At 36.0% G+C, this 7588-nt stretch overlaps 1 non-coding gene across 1 annotated transcript; it reads left to right on the top strand.

Annotated features, from left to right (window-relative positions):
* Positions 1-5808: 5808 nt before the first annotated feature.
* On the top strand, positions 5809-5915 carry LOC122126565. The gene has a single exon (XR_006150976.1). It is a non-coding gene; the product is annotated as a U6 spliceosomal RNA (small nuclear RNA).
* The last annotated feature ends 1673 nt before the right edge of the window (positions 5916-7588 follow it).

Below are 7588 nucleotides of genomic sequence, written 5' to 3'. Positions count from 1 at the left end.
GCACCAGAATCAACTCCAAATGGATCAAAGACCTTGAACTCAAAGCAGACACTCTGAAAACATTACAGGATGGAATAGGAGAAACCCTGGGTCTCCTTGGCTCAGGCCGAAATTTTCTGAATAGGACCCGGAAACACAACAAATCAAAGAAAGGTTGGACAAATGGGATTGTATAAGGTTGCAGAGCTTCTGCAGGGCAAATGACATAGCTAGCAAGATCAATAGAAAGCCCACGGACTGGGAGAAGATCTTTACTAGCCATACAACGGACAAGGGTCTCATATCTATAATATACTTGGAACTCAAAAAATTAAACCACCCAACAACAAATCCTCAAAGAAACAACTGCCCAATAAGTAAGTGGGCGAAAGACTTAAAGAGAAACTTCTCTGAAGAAGAAAGAAGGATGGCCAATAGACACATGAAGAAATGTTCAACATCCCTAGCCATAAAAGAAATGCAAATCAAAACAACATTGAGATATCACCTCACTCCAGTTAGAACAGCAAAAATCAAGAACTCTAACAACAACAGATGCTGGAGGGGATGTGGACAGAAAGGAACCTTACTTCATTGTTGGTGGGAATGTAAACTTGTTCAACCACTTTGGAAAGCAGTATGGAGGTTCCTCAAAAGACTCCACATAGAGCTCCCCAATGACCCAGCAATCCCACTTTTGGGCATTTACCCAAATGATCACAAACAAGCCCACACTAAAGCTACCAGCACAACTATGTTTATTGCAGCATTATTTACAATAGCTAAGATATGGAACCAACCCAGATGCCCCTCAGTAGATGAATGGATCAAGAAGATGTGGTATATATACACAATGGAATTCTATGCCTCCATCAGAAAGAATGACATTTACCCATTTGTTAGGAAATGGAAAGGCTTGGAAAAAATTATATTAAGTGAAGTAAGCCAGGCCTAAAGAAACATAGGTCCCATGGTTTCCCTTATTTGCAATATCTAGTATAGGTATGAGTCAAGCGGAAAAAATCAGAGAATGCGATGTTAGGAAAACGAACCCTCAAATATGTATTTTAATGTTTTTGTTTCTTTCATGCATGTGTTTCTAACGCATTTATAAGATTATTTCTTTGTTGCTTTGTATGTCCCTCCCCCACAGTGTAACCCCCGCTTTCACTATATTTGATGTCAGTATAACATGTGGAGGGGCCGGGGACAAACAAGTCGTTTAAGGATTCAGGTGGACCTGTTGCAACAATGAGAAGTACAAAATGTAATGTCAAAACCAGCTTTACAATGGCGGTGGGGGGGGCGGGGGGGGGGGTATGATTGGGTGGGGGGAGGGGGGAGGCTGGGAAGGGAGGTGAAGGGTAAACAAAGGAGGAGGCTGCAATGCTTGGTAAGAAATGTATGCATTATCCTGCCCATGTAATTGTAACCCCTCTGTACAGTATGTTCTCAAAAAAATAAAAAAAAAGAAATAAAAAAAAAAGAAAATGTTGTCTATATACCCAATGGAATTCTATGCCTCCATCAGAAAGAATGACATTGCTACATTTGTTAGGAAATAGAAATAATTGGAAAAAGTATATTAGGTGAAGTAATCCAGGACCAAAGAAACATAGTTCCCTTGGTTTCCCTTACTTGCAATCCCTAGTATATGTCTGAGACAAGCGGAAACGTTCAGATATGTTAATGTTTAACGAAATGTACCCCAGAGAAAGGATTGAAATGTTTTTCTTTCTTATGATTGTTTCTAACATAGTTATAAGATGATTTCTTTCTTGCTTTGTATGTCCCTTCCACAAGGTATAACCCTGCTTTCACTGTATTTTATGTTGGTATAATTTGTGGAGGGGAAGGGAAAAAACAAATGTGGACCCATTGCAGCAATGAGATGTACAAGATTTATGTCGAAAAACGAACTTTACAACTTTGTCTAGGGGGGATTAAAGGGGAGGGGGAGTGGGGGGATGATATGGGAAGGGATGGGAAGGGGAAACAAAGGAGGAGGCAAAAAAGCTTGATGAGAAATATACTCATTTTCTTGCACATGTAATTGGACCCACTGCTTACGATATTTTCACAATAAAAAATTATCTGAAAAAATTGTATGAATTGATAGTGCATATGATTTTATTTTTCATTACAAACATAGAATGTAGTAAAAGTTTTCATTGCAGTTACACTGTACTAGGTTGTGGGCAGATTCTAATGTAAATAATATACTGTACTCATGTAGAGAATTTGAGCATCAAAAATTTTAATATGCCTGTGGTCCTAAAACCAATACCTTACGGATATTGTTTGACAAATACAACTTCCTATAAGTACAGAAATTTTCCTTGTATCTTTTTAATAAATATTTTATTGTAAATGTCCTGTGCAAAGGGTTTACAGTTACATAAATAAGGTATTGAGTACATTTCTTACTGAACATTTTTACCCCCTCCTTGGTTTTTCCCATAACATCCCTTCCCTCCACACCCCCTCAACCATTCCCTCCACCCCCCCCCCATCTGATAGAGTGTCTTGTACATCTCATTGTTACAATGGGTCAACCTGTATCCTTTCCTTGTATCTTCAATGAAGAAATGCTGGCTTGATTTATGCTGCTTCTACTTGTGTAGATACACCTAAAATCACTCGCTAAGTCCAAGAGCACATAAATCATATGCACATCATTTTTTTCATTTTGTTATAATTGTGTTCTATACATTTATTGACAGGTTACAAATTATTCTCAAATTTTAATGCATTAAAATACTTTATTTTTTTCTTATTTTCTTAGCTAGGAAATCAGCAAGGCCTCAGTATGTATTCCTCACATAGGACTTTTCAAATGGGTTGGTGAAATGTTGAGCTGAGCTCCCATCTTCTGAGGACTCACTCTTCTGCTTAGGAATTGATGCTGGCTGTTGGAAAAGAGCTCAAGGAAGAATGTCATTTAAAGCCTTATAACTTTATTCTGTACCAGGGTATTTTCCTGCTACTTTGGTTGTTGAGAGTGTCTACAAGAACAAGCATTCCCTGGGGAGCACGGAGATGCCATATGAGGTTTACTTACTGAGATTTCCGAGTGACTTTCTATCACTTGTACTGCATTTTGCAAATCGAATCTGTCAAAACCGTTTTAAGAGTTAAGAGGAGTGGTAAAAGAACTTTTAGAGATAAATACTTCTTCAACATATTTGGTTCCAAGCATTCTGTCTAAGGCATATTCAACAACTAGTGAAACTTGTGTTGTCTGTAGCTATGTGTCTTTTTCTATGTGTGCATGTATACATGTGTATATGTATGTGTGTATTTTTGTGTATAGTAACATGCATGTCTACATATATAAGGGCATATACACACATATATTCATTTACAAATAAATATACATATATAAATATATGTGCATATATATATATATATATATCAGTTGTTCAGTGATTTAATCTATAGTTCCCAGCATATTGCCATTCTCACAAAGTGTACATGATAAACTGCTCTGAGGATCTTTGTTGTATGATAGGCATCTTTTGTACTCACTTTCCCCATTAACCTTGTTTTTCATCCCTGAATAACTTCGGTCTACTTTCCATAGGTTAGCATTGTTTTCATTATATGTATTCACTGATAATAAAAGAAAAAGTCTGTAAAAGAAAAAGAACTTTTAGGTCAGAGGTTAAAAGTATCCTATCGTCTCAATGATTCCTATGGGATAAAATTTGTAATAGTAGTAAAAGTGAAAAGGAATTCCTAGATCTGTTGTTTTGCCATTTAAAATAGAATAGAATAACATCACTCACTGTTATAACTCTTAAAGAATGCAAGGGTAACTGATGGTCTCTATCATGTTTCCACAACACCAGTGGATTCTGAAGGATAATAGTACACCAGCAGAAATTCTAAGTACCAGACATGGAGCATGAAAGAAAAAGAGAGGAAATAAGAGAGTGAAAGAGAAAGAGAAATATCACAATACTGAAAGTGCATAAGAGATAAACAAGAGCTGTATGAGAATATTCATACTGCTATCTTTAGACTCTACATCTACATTTGGAAGTATTTGATGTATGATAAGCCATCAACATGAAATATAAAGTTATTTTGATAAAAATAAAAATGACTCCGAAGAAAATATAAATGCTCAAACAATCTTCACAGAAGCAAACTCTCAGAAATATTTCATCACTTTGAAAAGGATAAAGTGGCTGAAGTTAGTATAACTTTAGAAATATGACAATTCACAAAGACATAAAAAGATATTGATATATTTCATCAAATAACCCAAAGAAGAAATCAAATATTGTTTAGATGATTTTTTTAAAACATAGTCTCTCAGGTACTGGGAAGGTGGCTCAGTGGTAGAGTGCCTGCCTTGCATGCATGAAGCCCTAGGTTTGATTCCTCAGCATGACATAAGCAGAAAAAGATGGAAGTGTGTTCTGGCTCAAGTGGTAGTGCTAGCCCGGAGCTGAGGGAGAGCACCTAGGACGCAGAGTTCAAGCCCCATGACCAGAAAAATCAAAATATGAAACAAAACAAAACACAGTCTCTCACTTTTGTGGCCTCAACTCTGTAATACCAATGCTTCAGCCTAGGGCTAAGATTTTAGGTGTGGATATTTATCAACACTCCTGATTCAGACTCAACTTAATCATTTTTAAAATTAATATTTTGTTCTTAAGTTTCCTCTTTGTAAATTCATATGCCCTATAAAAAATGGTTTGGCCATCCCAGTAACCTTCTCAAAGTACCTCATATTGATGACTTTCAAAAAGTTGTATTATATTACTAGGAAAACAATGCTACAAATAAGGAAAACCAATAACAAAATATTAATGATTAAAATAAAACTAAAATAATTATCAGTATTTTCAGTATTTGAAGGGTACTAACTATTAGATTTTACTATTTTCTCATATTCCTGTACATTTAAAATGGGCTAAGATTATGATATTCAAAAAGAGGTTTTTATGTTATGAGTAATCTTTAAAGTTACCCACTAAGATTACTATTTATGGCTCATCTAATCATTTGTATATGGTTTATGTCATCATTTGTTCCTCGCTAACATATAAAATAAGGAAGCCAGGGGCAGGGAAGGTAGCTCAGTGGTAGAGCCCTTGCCTTGAATGAATGAGGCCCTGGGTTTGATTCCTCAGCACCACATAAGCAAAAAGAAAAAAGCCGGAAGTGGCGCTGTGGCTCAAGTGGTAGAGCGCTAGCCTTGAGCTGAAGAGCTGAGGGAGAGTGCCCAGGCCCATAGTTCAGGCCCCGCGACTGGACCCCCCAAAAATTAAAAAACATAAAATAAAATAAGGAAGCCTTATAGTTTTAACAGAAACTGTGTAGTTAACAAAGTCTTAACTCTTTATTCTGCTCCTTTACACAAAGACTTGGCAACTTCTCATTAGTAATGTTTCTATAAACTCTGAAATATACATACATAGTAGCATATGTCTGTTAACATAAATCTTAAATACTTTATCGAAAAGTTTTATTACCTGCCAAACAGTCCTAGTTTTAGCATATATAAGCAAATTCCCAAAATTAAATATATTTAAACCATTAAAACTTTTAACAAAACTTAACACTTGCTGCAGTGTTCATTATCACAGGTGCCTTGTATAGAATAATTGAATTCCTCCACCTACACATCTCTTGAACAATAAATATCTGGAATTATTTTGTTTTTGACATGTCATTCTTGACTTTATTCTTAAATGTGTGCTTATGTAAGAAGTACATGGCTCTAAAATTTCATGAAAATTGTTTTAAACTTACTTTTTGTTGAATTGTCTAGTTTAAGAAAATCAATTACACTTTATGTATAAAACATGTTCTATGCTCTATTCAGCATCACATACTCTAACATTGGAACGATACAGAGAAGATTTGAATGGCCCCTGCGTAAGTATGACAGGCAAATTCCTGTACCATTCCATACTTTTACAACAACAGATGCTGGAGGGTATGTGACCACAAGGGAACTGTACTGCACTCTTGGTGGGAGTGTAAACTTGCTCAACCACTTTGGAAAGTAGTATGGAGGTTCCTCAAAAGACTCCACATAGAACTCCCCTATGACACAGCAATCCCACTTTTGGGCATTTACCCAAAAGATCACAAACAAGACGGTACTAAAACTACCAGCACAATTATATTTATTGCAGTATTGTTTAAGATAGCTAAGATATAAGACCAACCCCGATGCCCCTCATCAGATAAATAGATCAAGAAAATGTACTATTTATACCAATGAAATTCTATGCCTCCATAAGAAAGAATGGCATTGCCCAATTTGTTAGAAAACGGAAAGACTTGGAAAAAGAAATTGTTAAGTGAAGTAAGCCAAGTCCAAAGAAACATTGGTCCCAGAGTTTCCCTAATTTTTAATAGTTAATATATGTCTGGGATAAGCAGAAAAGGTCAAAATCTATACACATATGACCAGATAAGATGTTGTTAAGGGAAATCAATCCCCAAATAGGAACACAAGTGTTTTTTTTTCTTTATTGCTATTGTTCTAACGTACTTATAACAAGCTATGTGATTTTTTTGTTTCTTTATATGTTCCTCCCCCATGCTATAACCCCTGTTTTCACTGTATTTGAATTTGGTGTGCCCACCTCTTGTATATAAGCTCCTGTAATTTGGGGAGGGGAAGGAAAAAAACAAAATGCTTAAATATGGATTCAGGTTGACCCATTGTAACAATGAGATGCACAAGACACTATGTTGAAAACTGAACTTTACAATTTAGGCAGGGGAACGGGGGAGGGGAGTGTAGTTGTAGAGGTTGGCGGGAAGGGACGGTAGAGGGAAAATAAAGGAGGAGGTAACAATGCTTGTTAGGAAATGTACTCATTACTTGCTCATGTAAATGTGACCTCTCTGTACAGTATTTTTAAAATAAAAAATATGAAAATGTTCTGAGATGAGTTTATTTCTTTTATTTTACTCAGATAATATGGTTAACAAAGAAATTAATGCAAAACACTGATATGAAGGCATTTTGAATGAATGTGTGTGTGCACGTGCACGTGTTCTCATGCACTTGCATGTATGTTGGTGTGCTCACAGTTTGAAAAAAGGGCTTAAAAGTCTTGCTAGGCCTTTCCTCTCTAGATTGATGAGCTACTATATGAGCTACATCTCCATTCCTGGCCCTTTGCTAGCTCATTGAAATTTTGAAAAATAATCTCATGAATGTATTTTGCCCTGATTGGCTTCCACTGTTATCCACAGATCTCTGGCTCCTGAGTAAATATGCCGAGTAGTTAGGATTACAGTTGTGACTAACCAGCACAAGGCTTTCAGAATAATTTTAAAAGTAGAAGAAAGTTTACTTCACGGGGGCCTCTTTTATCATCTCCTACTTTTAAAGCATTTTGGAGTTATTATTTGTGAATTTTTTTCGTTTTTTGGATTCTTAAGAAATTAAGTGATGATATTTAAAGTTTAGTACTTTGTAAAATGGATCCTGGAAAAATGGGACAGAATATATTTGTCTCTTTTATAAGCTCAGCTCTGTGCATGATAACCCAATGTCACCAACACTGTCTGTGTTGAAGACAAAATGTAACAGAAAACAATCACCTTAGGCAATAATTGCTATGGTACT

Source organism: Dipodomys spectabilis, unplaced genomic scaffold (assembly GCF_019054845.1).
Source record: "Dipodomys spectabilis isolate Male_0828 unplaced genomic scaffold, ASM1905484v1 ptg000284l, whole genome shotgun sequence".
Taxonomy (NCBI): Eukaryota; Metazoa; Chordata; class Mammalia; order Rodentia; family Heteromyidae; genus Dipodomys; species Dipodomys spectabilis.
The sequence above is the reverse complement of the archived record's forward strand: the minus strand, read 5'-3'. Positions and strand labels throughout refer to the sequence as shown.